This window comes from Equus przewalskii, chromosome 8 (assembly GCF_037783145.1).
Source record: "Equus przewalskii isolate Varuska chromosome 8, EquPr2, whole genome shotgun sequence".
NCBI lineage: Eukaryota > Metazoa > Chordata > Mammalia > Perissodactyla > Equidae > Equus > Equus przewalskii.
This window is the reverse complement of record NC_091838.1, coordinates 69,160,837-69,185,817: the sequence shown is the minus strand read 5'-3', so window position 1 is coordinate 69,185,817 and position 24,981 is coordinate 69,160,837. Positions and strand designations below refer to the sequence as shown.

The window sequence follows — 24,981 nt, the reverse complement described above, 5'->3', positions numbered from 1 at the left end:
GACCCAAAAGGCAGAAACCAGGTCCTGTTCGTTTTTGTATTCCCAGCACCTGACACAGCTCTCGATGACCCAGAGCTGTTGAGTTTTTTGAGTCTTTCAACAGCAGAAATGGCAGGGACATTCAAGATCATCCAGCTCCAGAAAACTCAAAGCTGGGGCTGTGATCAATTGGCAGCAGTAGCCTCACCTAGGAGCTTGTTAGAAACCTAGATTCCCTGGCCTCATGGGGCCCAGCAATCGGTATTGTAACAAGCTTTCCAGAATATTCTTATGACTACTAATTTTAGAACCTCTGAGTCTATTTGACTCCCACCACCCCCATACCTTTCCAGGTGGAAAGTGGAGGCTTAGTGAAGGGACTTGTTTTCCCAGAGTCACACATTTAGCTAAGGGCAGAGGGGGGGCAAGAGCCCACCTCCTAACTCTTGATCCTGTGCTCTCCTGAGCATCCCACAGTGAGGAGGCCAACAGAGCCCTCGCTGACACCAGGCCTTACAGTGCTTCTCCACGCGACAAGCATAGTTCTCACCTTAGCTCTCTTTCATGGATCTCCTCCTCCTCCGCCTCCTCCACCTCCTCCTTCCTTCCTCTTCCTCTCTCTCCCAATCACCGCATCTTGAGGAAATAGTTAAGCTCTCTGGGCATCTATGTTCTTTGCAGGTCAAACAGGAATGACCTCCCCTCCTCTGGCCAGCTCAGGTCAATATAGAGAACAAGAACACACGTTACCTCCAAAGGGATGTTTTGGTGATGGTTTGAATGGCACAATTTAGGGAAAAGGACTTGGGAAATTAAAACAATCCACTCAGAGGGCAAGAGTTACCTTTAAACTCTTCCTCCATCAAATTGTCATCCCTCTTCCCACCATCAACCCTCACTGCCCTCACCACCCCCCCCCCCCTCAGCTGTGACAACAGGATTTGTTTTTCTCTGCAGTGGACTCCGGGTTATACATACAGGCAACTAGGTGAACGTTCTGTGAGGCCGTTAGGGTTTCTCAGAATGAGTCATTTTTTCAAAAATAACAAACCCTCTCGACATCACTTGATTTCAGCATTCTCGCCAGGCTCTTGTAACCTCTTTTGCAATTGCATTCCAAGCACGCCTGACTTCTTTCTCAGGCCTGATGGCAAGTCCCCTTCCCAGCAGAAGGACTTTGCTGATAGATGAAGAAACCGAGCCCAGGATTTGCAGGTCCTGGTCCAGAATACGGTTAGGTTTCAGACGATGGGAGGGGAAATGCTGGGGGCTCTGGAGGGCAGTGGGTGAGAGGGTCTCAAGATCAGAGAGGCTGCCCTGGTTTCTGGCCCACAGTTACTCTCTGAACTTTGACAAACCACCCTGCCACATCGCCTTCTCTATCTCAACTGGCGCTGGCTAAGAATTCTGAGTGAAAACTAGCGTTTGCTTAAAGTGTCACAGTTTTACAAAGCACACTTCACTTCCATCACCTCGTTGTAGAGATGACAACATCCGAAGCTCCTGGGGGCTTGGAGAAATTGAAAGTCTTGCCAAAGTTCTTATAGCTGATGACGATAGTCTCCATCGATTGAGCCAAGTGGTATCTCAATGGTATGCTCTTCATTCGCTGATGCCAACAGAGAGGTTATTATTCCTCCCCTTTTCTAAATAGAGAAACTGAAGCTCAGAGAGGTTAAGTAACTTGCCCAAGGTCATGCAGTGAGTGGCAGAGCTGGAACTGAAAGCCAGGTGTGCCCAGCTTCAAAGTCTGTGTCTCTTCCAGTGCATCGTATGCAAACACTGCTCTCAAAGCACATTGCACGTTACTCCACTGGCACTTAGCATGGTGGATTTTAATTGACACCTTACGTATCTTTGCCCTATGAGCTCCTTAAAACAAGGAGGGTACCCTCAGCACACAGCTTGCTAACTGACATCCACACATGCAGCCCCTGGATGAAATCGGTGATGAACTCAACCTCTGGCCCCAGACTGTAGACTGAGCATGTCCCCTTGTACACACGATCACTCCCATTCCAGACCCTAGGAGCCTGTGGTGACCCAGGAGCCCCCAGATCTGAACCCGACCCCTCGATTTCCTGGCCTTGGGAAAGACCCTTCGCCTGTTCAGGTCCCATCTTTCTCATTTGGGCAAACATGTTGTCGAACAGAAACCACTCAGAGCATCTTCTGGGCTCCCACAGATGACGGTACTAAAAATGTGTTGAATTTTCTCAAAAGGACAGGGCCGAGCACATTTGTCAGTTGAATAATATTTGTTTGCAAAAAGGTGGAGCAAAACTCACTAACAGAGTTTATAACATTGACCCAAGAGTCTCCTTTGCATTTACTTTTGTCTCTAAAAGATCCTTGCACAGAAGGGGAAGTGGAAACTCAGAAGTCTTCATTCTGTGGGACTGAAATCTCGTGTGAATGAAATACATACATACACACCCAGTATCACTATTGTTTTTTTGTTTCCACGTTAAGACTCATACTGTGCGTCACTTCCTACCCCACCCCCACCCTCTTCCTGCCGCCCCAACCCCAGGCTGGGTTGGATGACCCTCCACACCTCTTTCGAGTTGAAACTGTCTGCTGATTTCTCTCTCTCCCAGGAGACACTGTGCTCATGTTTATTTCTCTATTTCCCAGGATTCTCTGGGCCCCATGGCTCTTTGTGTCTCCAGCATCTAGCCCGGGTGCAGCACAGAGCTGCCACTCAAGAAAAGTTGAATGATTGCATGACTTTACCAACCCCATCCTCCTGCAGAATCCTTTGCCCTTCTTGGGGCACGTCCACGTGCATCCTCCACACAATAACCCCGAGAGCTAAGTGGTGAGTCTCTCCTTATGCCCATTTTAAAGATGGAGGCGTTGAGACTCAGAATGCTGACCCACTCATCCAACACCACACAGCCAGGAAAGGGTAGTGCCCAGGCTCGAATTACAAAATCATAGATGGAATGAGATGAGGGGGAGACCTTGAAGGCCATCCAAAACAGAGCTCTTCACATCTGCTTTTAGCAAAGGAATCTTTGTTTTTTCTCCTTTCCCTAATGAAATCTGACTCAAAACCATCATATAGAAAGGTTGGGGGAGGACCTGCTCTTGATAAAGGAAAAGTAGGAAAACTGAACAGCCGTCAGCACAGCACCTCAACCCGCCCTCAGGAGGAGGAGAGAGGGTTCGTCAGTGCCATTGGAAAGCCACTGATCCAGATAGACAGTCCAGAACTCCTACATCTGCCTTTTAATCCGCAGCACCCCACTTCCCCGAGGTTGCCTTCCTCATTCCTCTTGGCCACCACTGTGTCAAGCTCGGTGCTAAATGCTGCTCATGATGCCAAGCATGTCTGATCTGGGGTCTGCGGATCCACTTGGTCTCCACTCCAACTGTTTCCTGGCTGGAGACCTTGGAAAAGTCACTTAACATCTGCAAAATAGCCCCAAGGCTTGGATTGAATCAGAGTCCATTACCTTGGCTGTAAGCACCTGTGCACAGATCTCGATGCCTGCATATGTTCCTGAAGCATCGATGGCATCTGCTGCCTCAGGGCTTCCCAAAGGGCAGTGCAGGAACCCTTGGAACGACCTGAGACCACTTTGATGAGGGTGCACACACTTCCACTTTAGCAACTATGTATTTATGTGCGCATGGCAACTTGCCTTGTCTCACAAGTGAGCTGGGTTTACTTTTATGACAGCAATGGTTCTGTTAAAGACATTGATTTAAGAATGAAAAAGTGGCGTGACTTCATCTCAAATATCAAGTAAGCGATGTTACAGATGGGAAACAGATGTGGCCAACATGGTACAGGGAGCACCTGCACGGCCTGGGCTGGGGAGACCGAGAACCGAGAACTGGAGAGTCCAGAAGAGTCAACAAGCAAGGAGAAACCCAAGCAAAGGGAAGGGCAGGGCGGAGAGCCACGCTTGGTGTGCGGCTTCTGTTTCCCCACCTCCAGCCGCTGTCTCCCCCGAGGTGATGACAGGTGCCGAGGCAGTACAAATTATTCTATCAGGCAGTGCTGTGGAAGTTGGAATTCTCCCAGATTCCCTGCAGGCCTCGAGGAGAAAAAGAAGACAAAGAGGTCTCAAGAAAGAAGCCTCGAGGAGCAGCTTTTCCTCGCTGCCTCTCCGCCTATCTTCCTCTCCATCTGAAAGGCGGCAGCTTGCTGGCAGTGGCTGGGTTCTGCAGGAGAATCCGGGTTTCAACTTGGAAGCCGGCTATTATTTTTAAAAACAATAATAATCCTCTAACACGTAAATCGTGGACCCAGTCCTTTCACTACACGGCGGCACTGCCTTTTAAACCTTCATGTCTTGGGAAAGAAGGCTGGGAGGGGTTGTTAGTTCTCTTTACAGATGAAGAAACAGGCTCACAGATGCTGGGGGTCACAGAGCACATAGATAGCAGCGTCTGCACTTGTACTTGGGGGTCCTCACTCCAACTCCAGTCCTCCTTCTAAAGCCCTTTCCTTCCATAAACATCCAGTAACCTGAGCACCGTAAGCGGGGGTAGTGGCGGGCAGGGACACAAAGGCCTTGCCTCGCAGACTCCCCTGGTCAGCCAAAGGGCTCTGGCAGGCGTGCAGCCTTGCTGCATGACGGCATTGCCCAGGGTATCAGAACAGCAAGGCCCAGCCAGCGGCACCCTTGCGAATTCTTGGCCTGACGCTCTGGCCCCTCGTCAACATACCCAGGTCTCTTGTCTGCCTTCTGTGGTTGGGTCCTGGGATGCAGCTTCCCCTGGGGTATCCATTGCCTTTCCCTTTCTCTGAGTCCCAGAGCCCACAGGCCGAGGCGAATGTCAAAGTTCTCGGGGCCAGAGTGGAAGGGTCCCAACGTGATGGTTTCAAAGTTGTGGAAGGCCGGGTTCAGTGTTACCTGAGGAGCTTGTTTAAAATGCATGTACCCACCACATTTGCTTCCAGATCCATCCCTATTTCCGGGTGAGCTGCGCAGAGGAATGTTGGACAAGCTCTCCAGCTAACTCGCACTTGCTTCACCACAGAACCCAGAGCCAGAGGAGGTGTTTTATTTTACACGGAGGGAAACTGAGTCCCAGAGAGGAGAAGCTTCTCGTCAGGGATGTTAGCGTGTGCGTATCAGAGGAAACTGGGGTTCTGTGACTCTGGGGCCCCGGACTAAGCGTTCTCCTCTCTGAGCCTCAGTTTCCACACCAGAACAAGGCCACCTTCACGTCCCTTCTAGCAGACGATCTGCTTCTGTGAGGTCCAAATCCAGCCTCGGTCTCCTAGAGCCAGAGTCTTAGATGGAGGAGGCAAGGCACCGAAAGGAACAATTCTTTGGAGTCCTTCTTTAGTAAAACAAAGACCAAGCGCTCACATACCCACTCCAAAGCCCGACTTAAGATCCCTCATTATTAAAACAGGCTTAGAGGACAGAGAAATAAAAATAGACTGAGGGGCCTGCCTGGTGGCACAGAGGTTAAGTTCTCACATTCTGCTTCTTGGCGGCCGAGGGTTCGCCGGTTCGGATCCCAGATGTGCACATGGCACCGCTTGGCAAAAGCCATGCTGTGGTAGGCATCCCACATACAAAGAAGAGGAAGATGGGCATGGATGTTAGCTCAGGGCCAGTCTTCCTCAGCAAAAAGAGGAGGATTGGCAGTACTTAGCTCAGGGCTAATCTTCCTCAAAAAAAAAGAAAAAAGATACTGAGGGAAGAAGTGGCGTGGACAATTGTGGTCCTTCCCCATACTCATTCCTTGTATGCCTTCCTGCTGATTTCCACTGATGGGGTTCTGGGAAAGCTGATTCCCACTCCAGGAGTGGGACCTTGGCTAAGCCAACCATTGAGGTCCACCTATCAGCAAATAGTGATTGACCCAAAGGGAGGCCCTCAAGAATTTGAACTGAAGATAAACACAGAGAATTGAACACAAAAGTATTTCATGTTTTTACTACTGAGCAGCAGATGAGATACTCAATTACAGGAACTGGGTTCGATTCTGAACAATTTTGTGTTGCCAAAGTATCTTCCAGCCTCCATGAGGTCTGGCTGCCCTGAGGATCTTGTTCATTCTGTGATGCTGGTTGTGGTATACTCCTGTTTCCCCAAGAAGGTTCGCCCTAATTCTGGAAGCACCTTTATTCTATAGGTATCCTTACAATTATCCCATTAGTTGAAATTACCAGAATGCCTCTTCAGCCCAAAAAGGCTGCCAACACACCAAGCCTTTATGACCTGTCCCCCTGCTGATTTTTCCAACCCTACCTCCTCTATCTGTTTCTCAAGTTCCTCAGGCCCCAGCCCCAAACACCAGTCACATTTGCCAAACTCGCCCAGCCCTCTCATGCCTCCAGGCTTTGCAGTTCTTGCTTTAGCCAAGAATGCCCTTCCCACCACCTCTTCTATGTATTGAAAGTCTGTCCATCCTTCAAACCCAAGCTCAAATCCTCCCCTTTCATGAGGCTGCCACAGTTTCTTCAACTGGGATTAGTCACTTCCTTTTCTTCACTTCATAGTACTCAAACTCAGATTTTTTTTCACTTATAAGATAGGTAATAGTAATTCTTACTTTACAGAGTGGCTGAGAGAGTGAACGGAAACAATGTGTGAGAGTATGCTGAGAAAAGTGTAACAGACTGTGTCAACATGAATTCATACTGTGACAGTTCTTCCCTTCAGGAGAGCACATTTCACTCTGACTGATACTGTGGTTTGCTGTGTACTTTCCTCCCTTCCTTGTGTCAATTAGGGTGGTTTTGGTTGCACAAAGAAATTCTGCCTACCTCAAGAACACTCCCTATAAAAAAAAATGCAAAGGGAATATAGAGATTGCATATCAGTTAAGAGGTACATTTGGCTGCAAGTAACAGAACCCCCAAACACAGTGGCTTAAATTAGCAAGGAATTCTCAGCAGGAAGTCCAAAGGGAAGTTGTTGCCTCATGTCACTAAGCAAGACTGATGTCTCTTCAATTCTCTTAACTTATCTTCATGCTCATAAGATATCTGCCACAGCAGCAACCATCAGGTTTGCAGTAGGAAGAAGGAGAAAAAGGAGAAATGTCCCCAGTACATTTGCATCTCACTGGCTAGGCCACATGGCCACCTCTAACTTCAAAGAAGTCTGGGAAAGGGAGCTTTGAGCTTTCCGCTTTCTCAAGTAGAGAAAGCGTATCTTGAAGGGAGTTGGAATGCGTGCTGAGTGAACCAACCTATAGTATCTGCCGCAAGGAAGCTCTCAGAAAGAAGGAAAAACTGAACACCCAGATGGAGGAAACTAATGAGCGGTTATCTTCACCAGCTCGCTCAGTGCTAGTCATTTTCAGTTCTTGGGTCACAATTTACACTCCCATAGTGTGATTTTCCAGTTTGAGGCAAATGCCCACCCCTTGGCCAGAGGAGCACAGGGACTTTGATTGACAAGCCCCCTAGTGTGTCACGCATGAGAAAAGGGGAGATCCCAAAAAGACAATGAGAGAGCTGGGCAGATGAGAAACAAGTCCTTAGGTCTCTTATTAGGATGTGAGCTCTCCAGAGACAGAACCCCAGATTTTCTCATCCGTGAATCTGCAGCACGATGATGCGCTCAGGAAACCCGTTGTGACTTGAATGATTTCATTCTTCAGCCAGTGGCCCTTGGTTCTTTTCTCCCTTTTGTTTTGATTTGTGTCATTCCTATGTTTGTGCTCATAGACAGCACAGGTCTTGAAGCCAGACAGACTGGGATGGCATTCCGGCTTCACTAACCCTTTCTCTGTGGCCTTGGTCAGGATCCTTTATGTCTCTATGCCTCAGTTTTCCTACTTGCAAGATAGGAAGAATTAAACCAAGCTCACGAGGTTGCTGTAAGAGTTAACCAACATCGTGCACGTAAAGGATCTCGCATAGTGCATGGCACATGGTAGGCATCCAACATCGATGGTCTATTATTATTTTTATGCGGGTATTTTAAGCAATAAGGGTACAATGAATAACTTTCTGCATCTAACTCCCCAATCTTTTCGGTTTGGATTCCTACAGATTGCAGGTTAGATATCTGAGGAGGGAACAAAGTTCTAATCTTTCTCTTTCGTCCTAAATATAGTTGGCTCTTCTCTGCGTGTTCTGTCAGCTCAGCAAGTCCCATCTAGGGAACTAGGAGATTGTGAAAGCCAATCTTTCCAAACAGGGGTCAAATGTTCTTCTTTACCCGAGAGTAACTTGCAGAAGATGCACATGAAGATAGAGGGGCGGCCTAGGAGCATGGTCTTCTCACCCAGGCTGGGGTCTGATGTCTGGAGCCTCAAGGATACAGGGCAACTGGCACATTATGGATCCTAGAGAGAAGGGATATTTTTCTCATCTTTATTTATGCAACCATTCAAGTCATCTGAAAGACATTTGCGAAAGTACCAGCTCAGAAACTGGAAAATGCAGGAAATGCAGAAGGAATTAAGTGTGCCTGCCCCTAGCGATCTCATGGTCAAGCAATTTGTTGAAATCTTCAAGCATTCCATAATAATAATGTTTACTGAACACTTATTAAGTGCCATCCACAGTTCTAAAGCTTTACATACATTATTCAATCTTCATCCTTATCTTAACTTCATGAGATAAATACTTTCTCTCCATTCTGCTAATGAAAACATTGGGGTACCAAGAGGGTAAATAACTTCTCTGGCCTCTTTAGAAACTCTCTATCTGGAAAACTTTCCATTGTTGCCCCTGGTGTTGGGGGGCATCTAACATAAAAGGGGTCACTGGTTGTCATAGAAATAGCAAAAGAACCTAAATCCGGTGGCACTTTGCTGCTGTCAAGCTGGTAATCCCCCCACACCCCCAGACCCTCTCATGTCCTTCTCCGTGCACAGGTTGTTCTCTCCCCGAGAAGGTCATTCCCACCATCTTCTCCGCGTACCTACACTCTACTCATCTTTCAAAGCCCAACTCCACTGCCGCCTCTATCAAGAAAACTTCCCAGAATTCCCCCACCACGAAACCTAGGCATGATCTCTCAAACCTCTGTCTTTGTCCATCTCTGTTGACCCTTACATTCTACCAAAAGTTAGGATTGGCTGTGTATTTGGTGTATTTGCCTGTATTCAGTGAGTTTTCCTCCAAAGCAGACACCGTGCTTTAGTCAACTCTCCATCTCCAGGGCCTGGCTTTCATGTCTGGATTAAATGAGTACTAAACCCACGGTGCCTGGCTCATAGCAAGCCCATGGTGGGTGCTTGGCAGCCATATGCAGAATGGAACTGGGTGTGGAAACTGACAAAATGAGACACCGTGTGGGGAAACACTTGCATCTCGGAGTGAAGCATGCTAAGGAGACGTCAGCAAGTACTGGGAGCAAGAAAGGCCAGGATGTTAGACAACAAAGACTTTCCAAGATTTAGCAGACTTTGCCCTCCAACTTAACCAACTGTCCTCTCAAGCTGCTGGATTCCCCAGTTGCCACGCACAGTGGACGAAAAGCAGAAGTCATATTATTATTTCATGCAACTGTTGGGGAAAACCACAGCTTCTATTCCTATGTCTTCCACACCCTGTTCTGCCATTCCCTCCCCATCCAACTTTTTCCCCCCATCCACAGGAGAAAATCTAAGTGTACCTCACCTTAAAAGCCTATTTCGTGAAAATCCAGATTCACCAAGAGTATAAGTCATTTAGGAGTAATGATTTGCTTTGCCAGAAATCATTTACTTTAAAAAAAGATTCTCTAAATGGGAAATTACCAACATGGTGCGCTAAAAGTGCACAGTTTTCAAAGACTCAACACATAAGTTTGTTTTTCCCTAAACACATGCCAGGTGCACTGCAGGGTCAGCAGAGTTGGTGGTGGAGTGATGTTGAGGTGAACTAGCACTGGGGAGGGCTCCTGAGAATCTGGAACTTGACTCCTCCCCTCAAAAACCTTCCTATGCAATGCCTCTAGAGTTGATTTTCACAAAATATGTGCCTTGAGCTGATCCACCGGAAGTAAAGAGTTCCTATGATCAAATGAGTTTAAAAAGTGTGCATGCTCTGTCCTGCCTTTAAAGATCTTGATCACCATTTGTTTATTCAAGACTCTAAAGAACCCAAAAGTAAAGCAACTTGTTTCACTTCATTTAACCTCATTGATATAAACTTACTTGGCCACAGAACTCTTTTATTACAGAACTTTTAAAAACATTCCATAGAATTCCTTTCCAGAAGAGGCTATCTCAAGAAAGACAGTAAAATGAAGTGGGTAAGAGCCTGGTGTCTGTGGCCAGACAGCCTGGGTTTGAGTCCCAGCAATGTCGCTCCCTCTCTGTGACACAAGCGCTAAGCTCTACCCATGCTCTGTGCTTTCATTTCCTCATCTGCAAAATGTTGATGATAAGACAACCCACCTCATCAGACAGGGTGAATGTGAGAATTAAAAGTATTAACACATGGAGAGTTCTCAGGATGGATTCTGTCTACAGTTAACGCTCCATAAATGTCAGTTATGGACACACTTGTTTAGAATGTAGGGCTCGCATATTACCCAACAACATGAAGACACAGTATTAAACATCTCAGAATATTCTTCCAGCTCAGCCCCAAATTTCTGGGAAACAAAGTGTAATGTGATGATACTCGGAAAGTAGAGGTACAGCCAAGAAAAGATGGGGTGTAAGGAAGACATGAGCAGCTCTTGGTGGTGATACATGATGACTCCCAAACAATGGAAGAGAGGACGGAAGTGGTCCAGGGTTCTCGGTAACTAGCGTGGCCTGTGGAGGACAACTGCGGAGAGTAAAGCCCATCACGCCACATGCACATTGTGTGATCCAAGACAAGAAACCTAACCTCTCTGTGCCTGGGAATTGGAATAGCACTGACCTTTTAGAATTCTTGTGAGGATTAAATGAACAATTAAGTGAATAATGGTTGGCTTCTAGCAAGTAGAGGTAGCCCTGATTATTCTAGTCTTAAAATGGTGATGTCTGTGTTTTTGCTCTTAGCTTTGTTTGTTTGTTTGTTTGTTTGTTTGTTTTTGGAAACACATAGACTCACAGACTCTTAGAGCTAAGGGGTACCTGAGAGGTGCTGGTCCAGAGCAACATCTTTTTTGTGCTGACAAGGAAACGGGGTCCAGAAAGAGAAAGTGGTTTCCCCCAGGTCACATGGCAAGTGAGAGGTGAAGGGAAGAAGCATGTAGAAAAAAACTGGGTAACCGTTCCCTGACGGTGCAGGCTCCTGGGGAGGAAGTGGGTCTTTAGAGAGAACGGCAGGAAGTTGGCATGCGCTCCAGGAGGGCAGAGGACAGCTGTTTGGGAAAATGGTCCAAAACCAAATGGTGTTCCGTTGGGCCGTTTCATCGCGGCAGTGCGAGACTGTCTGACCGTGGGCAACGGAAAGAACAATGATAATTTGTTGTGCAGCCTTTGAAATGTTTACCATCAACATCATCTCAATTAATGGCATCCTGCTATCAAACTGACAGGGTAGGTGTTGTCATCCTTATTTTTTAAGATACTCAGAGAAGTTAATGACAAGCTGGTCAGCAGCTCAGAGAAGACCCAAAGTCAGCACTTCCTGACTCCATACTCCTGCTCCAGTGAGCCGCGCCTGACCCAGAGCTGCCCACCCTACGTGCATAGGACGATAACTCTACTATTTGGATTCACCATAGACTTCAATCTCTTACAGCCACAAAATCCTTCTCTCCTAATGTCCCTCCAGCTCATGTCTCCAGTCCCACCTTCTAAGGAAACTTCTCTGACCAGCCCAGTCCACCAAGCCCTCTATCTTCCTCTGAACACTTCTAGGGGTTGCCGTCTACACCCTGATGGACACTTGTCAACCACAGTCTGGTTTCAGAGGAGAAAGGCTCAGCATCTTATCATTCAAATTCCAGGTTAGCCGACAGTCCCTACATACCTACTATGTGCCAGGCTCCGGGTCAGATAACTTCCCCACCCAGTCTCATGTGATTGTCACAGTCCCCCAAGAATGCAGGGTTTGTGGTGCCCATTTTGCCAAGGAGGGACCAGAGGCCTCAAGGCCTGAAATAAGTCGCTGTATTAGTTTTCTATTGTGGCCATAAGAAACCACCGCAATCTGAGTAGTTTACATAGCACAGATTTATTTTCTTGTAGGTTTGGAGATCAATTTGCGGCGTCAGAAGGCCTGTGTTCCTCCCTGGAGACTCCAGAGGAGAATCAATTTCTTTGCCTTTCCCAGGTCTAGAGGCCATCCGCTGCTTGGCGCATGGCCCCCTTCCTCCGTTTTCAAAGACAGCAACTGAGTCCTTCTCACAGTGTATCTCTGACTCTTCTTCTCTCTTGGCATCTCTCCGTCCAACCACAGCCAGGAAAGATTCTTCACTTTTAACAACTCATATGATTGGATTGGACCCCCAGGATCGTCTGGGATAATCTCCTTGTCTCAGGGTCTGTAGCCTTAACCGCATCTGCAGTCTCTTTTGCCGCATAAGGCAGCATGTTCATAGGTTCCAGCGATTCAACTGTGGGCATCTTCGGAGGGCCTTCATCCTGCCAACCACACTTGCCTAGGACCACGTTGCTAATGAGTTCGGGAGCCCCAGGTGGGCCCCTATCTCATTCCCATGGTCATTCTTTCCCTGCTCTATTCCACTCTCCCTGTGGTACCAAGTCAGCAAAGTTTATTCATTCAATCAAACAAATTCATTAACTAACTAATTAATTAACCCACATATGAATATTCTGACCAAGACAGGCACTCAGAGGAATGATAAGCAAAGGAGATTAGCAGGAAGAGCACAGACTTTGAAGTTATGAAGTCTTGGATTCAAGCCCTGGTTCTGCCCCGAGGGCATGATCTTGGGCAAATTATTTACCCTTTCTAAACCTCCATTTCCTCCTCTGTAACATGCAGACGAGAATATTAATCTCGTAGTGCTGTGGGCATTAAATGAGACAGCGCGTGTAAGATGTTTCCTGACACCCGGGAAATATGGAACAAATAGTGGTCATCCCATGAGGCCACTCATCCCATGAGGCCCATGTGAGGAACGGAGCACAGGGGAGGTGGACTTGCCCCTCTGGAGGTGATGAGCATTGTTTCAGAGCCAACAAGAAGGGATTGGGAACTTACAGTGGTCAAGGAGAGTGGGACTCTGGGCTTTCATTAGTTTAAGGGGGTAGGAGCCTGGAATTTCATTGGACTAGGAGAATAAGGTCATGCAGTCACCTCAGCCCCAAAGGAACATAAGGTGCAGATCTGAGGCATCTCTCTGTTAAGCCCCAGATTTATGGCCATTCCTTCCCAACAGGCCTGAACTTTTAGAATCAGGTGGGCAAGTTATGGCCTCAGTCGAGTAACCGAATCTCAGTTTCCTCACGGCTACAATAGGAATAACAGTTATCATCTCCTTCACTTTCTACGAAGATTATGGATGTGAGCGATGCATATCCCCACAGCAACCCTAAAAGGTAGATATTATTATTCCCATTTTAAGGATGAAGAAACTGAATCTCAGACAGAAACAATCACTTCCATGAGTTTGCACAGCCCGTGGGGTGATAATGACGTTGTTGATTATGAGAACAATAGCAACCACCATCTCATGTGGACGCTGAGCCAATTATGTAACCTGTCCTGTGTTTCAGATACATCGGTGGTAGCAGTGGGGTAGGTCTATTCTCATTGTGATGGTCCCTCTCTGGGTTCCTGCTTCTGCTCTTGCCTTCCATGTTCTCCATTCAACAGCCAGAGTGACCCTTAAATCGTTATCACTTCTCTGTTCCTCCAAAGGTTTCCCATTTCACTCAGATCAAAATCCAAAGCCACTCCCGCGGCCTTCAAGAGCTGTTCTGCTGCCTCCCTGACCTCGCCTCCTCCTCTCTCCTGTCATTTGCTCCACTCCACTCCAGCCACTCTTCCCGGAATGCACGCTCCCACCTCCAGACCTTTGCTCTTGCTGTTCCTCTCCCCGTACATCTCCCAGTCTCTGCTCAAATGTCACCTTTTCAGTGATGCCCTCCTTGACCCCCTTTGTCAAATAGCTCCCATACCCCACCCCATCACCTTTTATCTCCTTACCCTGTTTCATTTTTCATCTAAACAAGCACCACCACCTGATAAATTGGGGTCGTCCATCTCTTGGTTTGTCATCCATCTCTTCCCGTAAGAATATTAGCTCCCTGAGGGCAGGGGCATTGCTTGCCTTATCACCTGCTGCATCTTCATTGCTTAGACCAGGGCCAGGCACACAGTAGGTGTCCTATGCATGGCTGTTGCATAAGAAAATGAACTACTAGGCTCTGTTGCACATCGTGGGCAGAGGGAGGAAGAACGCAGAAAGCAGGGGCTGAGCAAAGCGGGAAGGGGCGAGAGGGGGAGGCAGAGCAGTTGTGAAGGAGGAACGGCCAGGGCTGCTGACAGCTGCCCGCGGGTGCCCCTGGCCCGGCACAGCTGGGTGCAGATGCTGATCCTCCCGCTTCTCCTCCCCAAAGTGGAGAGCACTCCGGAACCACCCAGAGCTGAGCCCCGCCCCAGAGCAGGCAAGAGAACCGAAAGCCAGACCTGGAGTCTTCAGAGGTGAAGCAAGCCTCAGAGAGCCTCTGGTCGGCTGATTCACTGCTTTGTCTCCAACAAAGAGGTGAAGGAAAGGAGGGCGCTGGGAGTTCAGCCCAAGAAAAGGAAACTCAAGCCTAACAGAGCATTGACCACGACAAGAACAGCAGACATAGCCATAAGGGTCCCAGCAGAAAACAGAATCTACCCCAGATGGTGCAGATGAAGAGCATTTAATAAAGGGCCCATTTACAGATGTGGATGGGACCTGAGGCTCCCGGGGCCAGCGGTGGTGTGAAGCCATCACACCCGGAAAGGAGCAGGGGGAGGAGGCAGTGATGCTGGAGGCTTCAAAGAGGGTGGTGGGAACTGCCGTAGTGGAGAAGCACGGCTGCCGCCACAGATGCGAGGCTCCCTCTCTGCCCTCTGGGCTCCTGCCAGAGGCCTCCAAGGCCAACCTCAACCAGAAGGCAGGTGACAAGGGAGCAGGGGAGATGCAGTGTCAGGGTCAGCCTCCAGGGCACAGAGCAGGGTGGGAAATGGATCCGGGTGAACCACAGAGAAGAACCAGCAGAGCTTTTCCCACTGCTTGGTGCAAAGCCCGGCACAGACTAGATCCTCAGTATGTGTTTGTTGAATGACTGAGTTAATAAATGCTTGCCAGGCATCCCCCAGCCCCAACTCCCAGCATCCTCCACAAACTGCTTTGTCCTCAATACTCAGCACAAGCACCAAAGGTGCTTAAAAGCTTTCACAGACACACACATACCCACACTCCTCTTGAGTTCTTACTATGTGCTGGGCATGGCTTAAGCCCCTTATATTCATGGTATCATTTACTCCCTATCAGGTGAGTTTGCTGTCCCGAATTTTCAGATATGGAAACTGAGCCTCAAAAATGTTAATAGCTTTCCCAAGATGACTCAAATAGTGAGGGGCAGAGCCAGGGCCCCAGCCCAGGCGAGCATAACTCAAAGGTCTATGCCCTCAAGCACCACATTCTGCATCCCTGAGCCTCACATGGGGCCTGCCAGGTGATGGGAAGTTATCAAATAGTGGCCAAAGGGAATTCTCCCTACGGTCTCCATGCGGGTGGGAGATTATGAGCCCAGTTCTGCACAGCAGCTGTCTCCAGTCCAAAGTTACTGGATGCAAAACGGATTGTTCTCGGCTGGTTTGAGATGGTCCCCACAAGCAGGCTTCACTCTGACTCTGGGATAACCAGTGATGTGCTTGCCTCCCTCCCCACTCCCTACAGAACAATCATTGAGGACCCTGTCGGCGCTGGCCTGGGCCCCCGCACAAGCTGATCAGCTGGAAGTTCCCACTCCTGTGGCTAGAGTCTGGGGGAGTTGGTGATGGGAGACACAATGCTGGGTTCGTAGAAACCAACCTACTCAAAACTCAGAAAATGAACCCAGAAAGAACACTGCCTTGATGGTGCAACTCTTGTTTGCCTACCATTTGACTTCTAGCAGGAAGTATTTTTAAAGGGTATTTTTCTCCCTTGCTGGCCAGTTCCTCATTGAGAAACTCTCTTTTGTGACACTTGGACGTCTTAGCTCCCAAAGTGATGATGGGACTTTTTTTTTAAATTTCCACTTCCAGGTTTGGATTCACTTCTTCATTCATCTGGAAGAGCAGAAAGGATTTCCAAATGCTTACCAAACATCTCCTCTGAGCACAGAAGGCTGGCCTTGTCCCAGACCCTGACTGTCACCTCTCGGAACCACAGGACGGGATGTTTCCACCTCCTCTTCCTCTGCCCATCCCCGACTCACGCACTCAGCGCAGTTTATCAGCCCCTCCATGTACCCCCATACGTTATGAAGCAACATGATAAAATCTCCTGTTGGGTTTGGTAAGAAATAGAATGTAACCTGATGTTGAAACCATAGTGGGCTTCAGAGCTGAATGGGCCCACGATGATGCTGGAAACTTCCTTACTCCCTGCCCTTCCTGGGGACCAAGAAAACAGAAACCATGACCTGTTATGGTGGCCCATGGACAGAGTCCCTCAAGTCCCTTATACTGCACATTTACCCTATCACCAAGCTGTTAGGCCCTCTGTGCTTCAGTCCTTTCGATGACTACAGGGTATAAGCTCCTGCTTACTCGGCTAGCCTCACCTCCTTTTCCTTTACTCAATCTCCGTGCCAGACAACATCATCCTTCCTTTGCTTATGCTGTTTCGTCTTCCTGGAATGCCTTTCTCCCTCAGGCTTTCTCTGGCCAGCTCCTACTTAAGTTGGAAAACAGAGCTCAGACTCACCCTGAGCATCATTTCCTGAGCCCCAAGCTATGCTGCACCCCTTTGGAGCCCCATGCTTCCCTCCACCTCAATCTTTACCACCTTGTGTTGAAAACATCTGCTCTCTGGCCTACTTCCCACAGTAAACTCTGAGGTCTGGGAAGACCTTGTCTGGCTCCTCCCTGATTCCTCGAGCCCAGCACAGGGCCTGACATATAATGGGTGCTCCAGGGACCACTTTCTGGAATCTGGCTCAATATGCTTCATTCGCCCTCATCCTCATGTGAATTGGCGCAGCCCCTGCACCAGAGAAACAGGAACTTGGAGATAAGTACAAAGAGACCCAATCCCCTCAGCCCACAGGCTCTCCCACCTTTTGTGGTGGGTTGTGAAACAGAGAGAGGGCAGCCTAGAGTGGGGCCCCATAAGCTGTTAGGGGTGGGAGCCCCTGGGGCAAGACGGTTCCAGCAAGGAAGCAGGTGGCCCATGTGCTGTAGGCTTCATGGGTCCAAAACCATCCATCCCACCAGGAATCCCAGCAGTAGATCAACTTTCCTTTAGCTCTAATCTCTCACCCTGATTAGAATGGAAAGCCCCATGGTGTGGACGTCTAAGCTGTCTTTATCTCTACAGCTTTCTTTATAATCACAAGTGATATACCAGAACCTGTGCCCAAGATCTCATTTAATTTCATAACAACTCCCCAGTTTAAAGATGAGGAAACTAAGAAAAATTAAGTTGCCCAAGATCACACATCTCAGAAACGGTAGAGCTGGAATCCAAGCCCAGGTCTCTCTGGCCCCCTGGCCCTTTGACTTTGACCCAAAAGGTTAAATGGTCTGCTTGAACAAGGGGTCAGTTCCCTGGACAGGAACCAGGAGACCCCCCCCCCCCCATGTGACTGTGGCCTGGTCACAATCATTCTGACCCTTGATTTTCTCATCATTTCCCTCTAAGCCCAAGTCTACACTTGACGCACGACACATTTAGCATCACTTTCCCTACAGAGCCTCTCCCAACTGTTCCATGTCATAGGCAATGGAGAACTAAGCAGTCCGTCCTTTGTGCTCCCATTGGCCCCTTGGTCCCAGCACCCAGGTATCAGTTAGTTATCACTGTGTAACAAACCACTCCCAAACTCAATGGCTTCAAACCAGTAATCAGAAAACATTGTCTTGAAGAGCTAGATAGTAAACATTTTAGGCTTTGCAGATCAGTCTCCTTTGCAACTGCTCAGCTCTGCCTTTGTAGCTCAAAAGAAACTATAAACAATACACAAATAAACAGGTGTGCCTGTATTCTAATCAAACTTTATTTACAAAAACAAGGAGCTGGCAGGCTCACAGGCCATAGTTTGCCAATCCCTGCTTTGAGCAATAAGCATTTATCATTACTCATGAGTCTATGAGTTGCCTGAACCAATCTGCTCACCTGGGCCAGAATCCACTGATCTTGGCTGAGCTCACTTGGGCATCTGTGGTCAACTGGCCAGATGCCTAGTGGTTAGCTTGTCTAAGGTGCTTATTTGCAAACTTAAGAGTTGGCCTGCTATCAGCAAAGGTGACAGATAACTGGGCCATGTGTCTCTCTTCGTCAAGGAGGCTAGCCTGGGTTTATTCTCCTAGAAGCTCTACAGGGTTCCTAGAAATGGTGGAGGCACGCAAGGCCAATTGAGTTCTAGGCTTAAAACTGGTCCACCAACACTGGCATCACATTTTGTTGACAAAGCACACCACAAGACCAGCCCAGATCTAAGGCGTAGGGAAACAGCCTAGGTCTCTTGATAGCAGGAGCTAGGAAGTAACATCAAAAAGCATATGGATGTAGCACAGGCCAAAGAATTGTGGCCATTTCCACAGTCATTCCGCCATAGCCAGTTGCACTTGTGTGTATGTATTTGTTACATGTGTGCCTCCCTCTTTTTAGACTCTAAGCCCCTTAAAGATGAGTTTCTATGTCTTATTCATCTTTGTATCTCAGTGCCTATCACAGTTCCTAGAAGAGTCTGTTTCACCTGCCAAAGGGCCCTCAAATCCATTCATCTCCATCACCACCACCTCCCCCTTGGTCCAAGGTATTGTCAGTTCTCACTTGGCCCACCGCCACAGCCTCCTGACTGCTGAGGGGTGGTTAATATTTTCTAGGCCTTGGGAACAAGTTCATATCCATTGGAGCAGGAGAACAGGCAATTGCAGAACACCGAGCACCTGGGAGGGGAGGTTGGCGGCTTCTGCTAATACAGGAGACTAGGCAGGAAGAGAAGTCTGGGGACGCTGATGCTCCGGTCATGACTCTGGTCAGTGTTGGTCCCGGGGAAGCTCCTAACGAGACAGCCGGGGTCAAGAACGGCAGGAAAGTCCAAGACGTCTGGCGCAGGGAATGAACGGTGGTAAGCCAGGAGTGACGTGGGTTTAGCATTGAAAGCCCAGGACCAACCCCCAGCTCTGTTTCTTTACAAATAACTTAACCTCTCTGTGCCTCACTTCATAATCTGTAAAATGGGAATGAAAATAAATAACTCCCTCTCACCAAAAAACCCAAAACAAAAGAGTTTATGTTGAAGGATGCTGTAATAAGAGCCAACGCGCACCGTGTGCCAGGAGTGGCTCTGCCATTTTACACACTGTAGCTCATTTAATGCCCCCACAGCCTTATAAGGCAAGTCCTGCCCTTACCTCATTTTGCAGATGAGGCAGCGGAGGCTCAGAAACATTTAGTAACTGTCCAAGTTTGCACAGCTAGTAGGATATGGATCTAGGATTTGAGTTCACACTCTTTTGTTCCAGAATCTGTGCTTGTTATCCCTCGGCACACTCAACAAACCCCAGGTAACGTTATTGCTAAGGCTCTCAGCCTGCCCCAAGGTCAGGCATGCCTCCCTCTTTCCTTCCTGTCTGCATTTTCCTGGCTAAATGACAAAGCAGAGACTTGTGTCCTGCACTTGCCTCTGCCAGGTCCTCACTTCCTGACCTTGGCCAAGCAAGGTCACCTTTCTCAAACTCAGCGTCACCTTTTCCATAAACGGAACCTAACAATCTGCGCCACCCTGGCAGGGTCATCCCAAAGAACAACAAGACGGACATGACAGCGCGCTGTGAGTTACCCAACAATGCCCAAAATCAGGGGGCTGCAGGATGGGGCAACTCCAGGCGTGAAGAATGTGGCCACGGAAATGCCCAAGGCTTGCTCAGGGGGTAGCTCTTACAGAATGGCTGTCCCCATCCAGAGGTCACCTTGTTTATGCAATGATCGACTCCTGCTGAAACCCGAGAGGCTGCCGTCTGCCCTCCGAGCAGGCCCAGACGCCGCTGTCCTATTCGCTTCATTGGCTTCAGGTTGGTTTTTTCTTTAAAAAAAAGTTTGGCAAGGGATGTTGTCCCAAAAATTTTTAAGTGGTTTGGTTTTCTTTCTCTCTTTCTTTCTTTGCCCAATTTTTTTTTTCTTTGATTGCATGTAACTTCAAACAATGGCGTCATTGACCGGCCCCTGGCGGCCTCCTGCCTTGGGTCCCACGCTGAGCTCTGCTTTCTAAATCCTTGGCTGCTGCCCCTCTGACCTTGAAACCGCAGCTCTCCTTTGAGGTCCCGTCACATGGCATCTGAGGCTCTGTAGCCTTGGAATGGCAGTGTGGGCTAGCCAGGATGCTGATTTCTCATTTTAACTCATCCATTAGTATCGAATGCCCAGTGGCGTGTTTCCCTTCTCCTCCAATGAGTCTCCAAAATTCTCAACATTAAGCAACACGGGTCTAACCTTCCCACTCTTGACTCCTTGTTCAGGGGAACATGATAAACGAGGCTGACGGAGGTCTCCTGCACTTAGACACGTATAAGGTGTATAACATGCATTTTCTGCCCTTCTGGATTCCCAGAATCAGAACACTTCATGTTAAGACAGTAATTTCGGAGAAGAGGAACATTAAAACCCAGCAGTCATTTACACTAGAGTATGAATTGGCCTTTTTAACCGATCTAAAAGCAGTTGGTGTTAGATAGAGAAAGTGGAGAAGATGAGACTTCTGGAAGTTACAAGTGGGACAAGATACCACAGAGGGTGTGAAAGGGCTGGGAACAGAGGGTTGTCACATGCTGATAATAAACTTTACCTCTCTCATGAATTTGCCTTGTACTAAGACCATGCCAAAGCTTTACTCTGAAAAACTGTTATCATCTAAGAGACCTCCATACTGTTTATGAGGTTTATTCTCTATTTATGTCATTTAACAAATTTTATAAAGTACATCTATGTGTTAGAGGATACAGATCTTTACAAATATAAACTAATTTAATCCTCACAACAACCTCACTAGATAAATATTATTAGTATCCCCATCTACAGATGAGGAAACTGAGGGACAAAAAAATTAAATAATTTGCCAGATGTCACATAGCTTCTGAATGGTGGGGCCGGATTTGAATCCAGACAGTCTGGCTCTAAAGCTGATGGTATTAACCTTTGTGCTGTAAAAGCAAAAGAACACAAAGCCATCGGTATAATTTTATCCTTTTGGAGCAAGTAAATGAATCAACTCTTGTGGTGAGTAAGTCAGTTCAACATTCAGCTTAAAAAGCATCATCAAGACCGTCAGAGCCAGTGTTCAGAGACTGGCTTCTGAACTTGATGATAACGTTCGTTAATTCACCTTCTGGACTCATTCGACAAGTATTACCAAGCACCCTTTCTGCCTCGGGCCAGACCCTGAGGGCGCAATCATCACGTCAACAGTCATGGCCCTGCCCGCTCAGAGCCTGGACAGCAGAGGGGCCTCAGCTGGTAGTTGCAAGACAGGTGGCAGGTGGCAGGTGTGGGCCAGCTCACTGTGGGAGTCCTGGGGTGAGGATAGGGGCAGTATAGAGAAGTGACATCTAAGCTGAGGCCTCACAAAGGAGTAGGAGTTGGCCAGATGACAAGGCAGGGACAGAGTGAAACAGGAAGTGGAAAGAGCAAAGCTCAATGGGTGATTGACAGCCAGACGGTTAGGAAAACAGACAGCTGAGTGAGGCTGGTGGGGGAAACATGAGATAGCAAGGGTGGGAGCTAAGGTGGACAGATGGCAGGGCCGGATGCCATGGGGCCATGTGGACCCTAATGTGGAATTGGGGTTTACTCTGAGGTCAAAGGGGAGCAGACCCAGGGAGGCGCTGAGGGGGTTTAAGCCAGGGAGGGCCACATAGAGATTTGAGCAGGAGCAGACGTGGAAAGGAGTGGTGGCTTCCAATGACTGTAGGGAGCAAAAGGCACATCTGTTCCCCTAAATGGGCTTCTAGATCTGTAGGTTGATTAGAGACTAAGCCTGATTACCTCAAGTTAAATATAACAGTTTACCTCAGACGTCTGGGCTCACTTCTCCTTGAAACAAGAGAGACTTGTCAGAGAAAACACGCCTATAAACGAAATAGTCTCCATTGATGAGAGAAGTCAAACTAAAGAGTCTTTCAGGTTACAGACTAAAGATATTTGATTCTGGTTAAACTTCTTGTCCCCAGATCCCGTGAGTACAGAATAAAAACGAAGACAACTGTGGATACGGTAACAGAAAGTAAGCGATGCTGGGGGCTCGCCCTCCGCCAGAGGTCTGCTGAAACCTGGGTCTCTCCTTTCAGCTTTAAGGAGGGCTTGGGGTGCCTCCCATGCACAAGACAGTTCTCCCCTTAATCTGGTGACATCCATTCACCTTTCCTTTGCCACTCGCATGTGCTTCCAGTCACTTCCATGGCAGCTGCCACCGTTCACGAAGGCTGCTCATCCTGCCAGTATTTCCTGCGCTCCTGCCTCCTGGCCGCCCACCCAGGCCTGCTTCCAGCCACTCTCTCTTCCACACTGGAAGTCATCTGGTATGAAACCCCTTGATGTGGCCACAAAGCTGAGCAGACACACTGTCTTGGGTCCTTGGAAACCTTTAGGCGCAGCTCCTTCATTCCCCAACAATCTTGCTTTGATTGCTTGCCAAATGCCAGGCCCTGGGGACAGGGATGAATAAAATGCAAGCCCAGCCCTTGAAGAGAGCCTAGCCTCGTGGAGAAGGGGAGGACTCTTTTGTTGGGCTCTCCCATTAGGAGGGGTCCCAAAGCCTGAGGCTCAGGCATCCACATAAGTGCAATGTCACCAGGTAATGGTCATGGGGAAGGCATTCCAGGAAGTGGACACATGCAGGGGACAGTGTCAGCCTGGCGTGCCCTGAGGGTAAATCTCCCCCTTTAGTGCTGAAGAGAGCCCCGGTATCTTGCTCCACATTGAGCTGAGAGAGAACAACAATAGCGATAGGAATAGTAGTAACTTACTATGTTCTAGACCAGCTCTGTCCAATAGAATATTCTGTGACGATGGAAATGTTCTGCATCTGGGCTACTGTGCACTTAAAACGTGGCTAGTGCAATAGGCAAACTGAATTTTTAATTTTAGTTCATTTAAATAGCCACATGTGACTAATGGCTACCATATTAGCACATACAAGATATTGTGCTAACTACTCTCTGGGTAATGCATCAGTTCTAACAATAAACAATGAGGTAAGCACGATTATCATCTCCACTTTACAGATGAAGAAACTGAGGCCTAGAGAGGTTAAATAATTTGTCCAAGTTACTGAGTTGGTAAGTGTGGAGCCAAGATTCAAATCCCAGCAGACTAAGCCCAGAGGGAAGAAATGGTGCCTGCATTATACATTCATTAATTCATTCCAGAGGCGCATGGTCATTGTGCCCATTTTTAGTCAAGCACTATGCTGCATGATGGGGATACAGACATAAGTGGAGTTGGGGCCCCAGCCAAGGGGAGCAGGTGATCTATAGAGGGAGACAGATGAACTAAAGAAAGCCTCAAGACCCAGTGACAACTGCCATGGTCAAGGTCAGCTCACGGCGCTGGGGGGCCCTCAGCCGGGGCCATTAACCCAGCATAGGGATGTTCGGGAGGTCTTGAAGATGAGCTGGGCTTCTCTATTCACAGCTTCTTCCTCCTTCCTGAGCCTTGACCAACTCCCCCAACTCTCCCCTCGAGGTGTCCCCTCCTCATGACAAGGAATGCCCGAGAGGGAAGACGGGGGCAGTCCCAGGGCAGGGGATCAAGTCACCCCACTCTCATGAAGCTCATGAGACACTCAACAACTCGAAATCTCCCCCTGACATGACCTCAACTGTCCAAATTGGCCATTGGTAAACCACTCAGATTGTGGCTTCCAGAAATTTCCAAGATTTTCATCTTTCAGAACCTCACTTAGCACTCAATTGATAATCGGCCTGCAACCCAGCTGTGGAGCTTTAGGGTCAGCTAGACCACAATTCAAGTCCCGCTTCCACCACACAGTGGCCTGGTGACCTTAGGCAAGCATTTAAAAAACTTTCTGAGCCTCAGTTTCCTCATCTGAAAAATTAGGATAGTAATAGTTACTTTTCAGAGTCACTATGAGGATTAAATGTGTGTGAAGCTGCTGCTACTTTGTAGACTTTTAGGAGATAGCTGCTATTATTATTAAAGTTATTATCCATTAAAGTGACATGGTCTACTTCGTAGTAGTCCTTGGTTCTCTGTCTTTCCCACCAGGGCACTGAGGCAAAGGAAGGAAACCAGAGGTGTGGAACACATGACCGAGTGTTAGGAGATCTGGGGGTCCCATCCGAGCATGATCACTCACTTGTGTAAAATTGGATGAGTCACGTCGCCACTCTGGGTCTCAGTTTCCCCATCTGTAAAATGGGAATACCAGCCTAGGTTTGGCAGTCTTACAAGGGAATGCCTACTGGGACAGGGCAGGAAATGAAAATGAGCTCAATGGACCTAATGTGGGGGCATCTACCATTCATTTCCTGCAGACAGTTGCCACGTGGGAATGCCAGCCCACTGTTCCCAGATGTTCTGATTTTCACCAGAAGCTGGACATGCCATTTGTGACAACATGGATGGACCTTGACGACATTATGCTGAGTGAAATAAGTCAGACAGAGAAAGAAGACAAATACTGAGTGAGTTCACTTATATGTGGAATCCAAAAAAAACCAAGCTCAGAGATACAAAGAACAGATTGGTGATTGCAAGGCAGGGGGTGGGGAGTGGGCGAAATGGGTGGAGGGAGTCAAAATGGATTTACTGTAAAAAATCTTGAATTAAAAAAAGATGGTAACTATTTGATCTGTTAATCTTATCAAACTCTATAAAGTTAAACAAAGCAGGTCTTCAAGCCAAGGCTAGCCCAGTGGCTGCCATTTTGGTGTCTACAGGCCAGATAACCTCTCAGGGCCTCTCAGTCCTGAAGGGCGGTCCTGAAGGAGCCTCCAAGACACTGCCCCTCCACCCCTGATGC

General features: G+C 48.1%; 2 long non-coding RNA genes across 2 annotated transcripts in view; one reads left to right on the top strand and one right to left on the bottom strand.

The window, feature by feature from the left end:
- Positions 1–24,981, bottom strand: part of LOC139085283 (uncharacterized) — a 71,446-nt gene that overhangs the window by 29,958 nt on the left and 16,507 nt on the right. The window lies entirely within an intron of this gene.
- LOC139085282 (uncharacterized) lies at positions 18,866–24,808 on the top strand. The gene is made up of 6 exons (XR_011543521.1): positions 18,866–19,071; positions 19,736–19,776; positions 19,909–20,017; positions 22,169–22,221; positions 22,387–22,516; positions 24,494–24,808. It is a non-coding gene; the product is annotated as an uncharacterized lncRNA (long non-coding RNA).